The 2,302-nt window shown below is 31.3% G+C and overlaps 1 long non-coding RNA gene across 1 annotated transcript; it reads left to right on the top strand.

The window, feature by feature from the left end:
- The first annotated feature begins 213 nt into the window (after positions 1–213).
- LOC123689160 lies at positions 214–755 on the top strand. The gene is made up of 2 exons (XR_006750203.1): positions 214–336; positions 493–755. It is a non-coding gene; the product is annotated as an uncharacterized LOC123689160 (long non-coding RNA).
- Positions 756–2,302: the final 1,547 nt, after the last annotated feature.

Genomic DNA, 2,302 nt, shown 5'->3' with positions numbered 1-2,302 from the left:
TGCTCAGACTAAACTATCGAGTTAAGTCATATTTGGTATTTATAGAGCAAACTACGAATCTCTCGGAGTGTTGGCTTAGCTTAATCTCAAGTCCACGAAATCGACGACTTACCAAAAACTTTGACTATAAGCCTAACAAAAATAATGGCCCAAAATTTACTTTGCCATCATATCTTTTACTTGACTTTTTATTTTGTCGTATCTGTCCTATAGCAGTGACATATGTTGACAACAAAATTCAAACTAACTTCAACTCTCGCTTCAAATCTGTTATTTTCGTTTGCCTAAAAATATTAATATCTTAGATATTTAATCTTCTCTACCGTGTCACATACTGTAAGTATCTACACTATCTATAAATATCAATATGCTGTAAGATAAATACAAAGATCTTCATACACTTCATTCACTAATTAGAAAAAAATTAATGGTTATCTTAGCCAATAAAAGACATTCCTAAATGTTTACTTATTAGACTGTTTACTTTTTTAGCTGGTACTGATCATGACAATAATAGTGAAAGCTGGAGACCAAAGAGGGCAAGAGCGTCCACTATAGATGCCACATTTAAATATGTAAATCAGCCGGGAACAAGCCGCAACTGGACTGAAGAAGCTGGGTTGACAGAAACCAGTGTTGAAGTCGCCACTAAAAGTCAATCAGCAAGCAGAAAAAATAAACCTTCATTTGAGGACCTTAAAAAAAATTGCTGTGGCAAGAGTTGGACAACAGCAAAAGAAAATATGAGATAGAAATGGAACATTAAAAATTAAAAAATCAGTTAGAAATAGATTCTTCAACAAAAAAATAAATTATCATTAGAAGCTTTACAGTTAAAAAAAGAATCGGAAAATAAATGATTAAAATACAATAAGTTTTGTTTGATTTTCTTTATTACCAAAAACGTAGTTAAATTGGGCAATCACGGATTGCCGGAATGCTAGACCGGTAGGATATATTTCATTGTTTCTGTGTTCTTCAACTTCTGGTGTCTGATCAGCAAGATCGCCATCGTCATAAGCATCCCATCTCTCTATACCTATATTATGCAGTACAGCATAAGCAATATTTATATTACTGGTATTTGTCAATTTTGACCGTAGTCCTAGCTTCATTTTGGTTGTGTTCGTTCCGAACATATACTTTTGGTATTCGGGGATTCATATCGGCTGCAGTTCCTACCCTTTCAATGTTTTCTATTAAAGATAGAACTCTCTCTCTATATTCTCCATTATGTCACTTTCGATAAAGCTAGGTCCAGGTCCAAGTCAAAGCCAGTCGTTGTTTTAAAGTATAATTAAATATTTGTAACAGCTCACACAAACAGAAACAGCAAAAGTGAAAAAGCGATTGAAAATTTTTAATTGTAAATACAAGTTGTCATAACAATGCGATCCGTTATCCATAACAAAAAATTATTGTCATCTCTGTAATTATGTCATTTAACTTTTAAATAATTTTTCTAAAGGTAAACTTGTAAAATTCTAGTTATTGCAATAATAAAATAAATAGATATCAATAAATGTGTACCGTTTTAGACGTTTAAATATTTGTTATTGTTATACTTTTTTAAAGAATAATAAAGAAGGTATTCCGTGAAATGAAACATCACTTAGTATTTTGTCATTTTCTGTCTTAGCTTGTGCTTAGCTTAATCTTACCGTTAAAATGTCTATAAATACCAAATCATAGTCTATGCTCAGTGTACACTAAGCTAAGTTTTTCGTTAGTAAAGTTTGAGCTAAGTCAAAGCGCGCTCTATAGATCTCGGCATAAGTGTTTCCGTCTCTCTATGTCTCATCTGCAACTGTGTTATTTGGGTATATAAAATCAGCAATTGTTTCAACCAATGATGGTTCATTAAAGCTAAAATGCATTTAAAACTGAGACTATATCCTTAGTTGTTGATTAATAGTTACGCTCAGTGTAAAGCCTTTAACGACTCGAACATAGATTCTTAATGTAAGATCCAGAATCAGTAATATGACTATTGTATGTTTTAAATCCACATTTATGTATTCTACGCCTTTATATACAAATAATACATTCTTCAAGCATCAAGATACAAACGGACTACAATGTGCGTTTACATATACATTGGCTTGTTACAATTTTGTTTTATTGTTAATTTAATTAACACCGGCTAAGTAACGCTCCAATTAATAAAATTGTTCTTTGATATATTGTAATGTTTAAATCGTGTTTTGACTATTAAATCAATGTATTTATTATGTTTTCTTTTACAGCAATTTCCTGTTTAAGTTTTAATAGTATATCTCTCTAATCAGGTATGAAGCAATCA

Source organism: Pieris rapae, chromosome 4, assembly GCF_905147795.1.
Source record: "Pieris rapae chromosome 4, ilPieRapa1.1, whole genome shotgun sequence".
NCBI classification, from domain to species: domain Eukaryota; kingdom Metazoa; phylum Arthropoda; class Insecta; order Lepidoptera; family Pieridae; genus Pieris; species Pieris rapae.
This window is presented reverse-complemented; position numbering and strand designations above follow the sequence as displayed.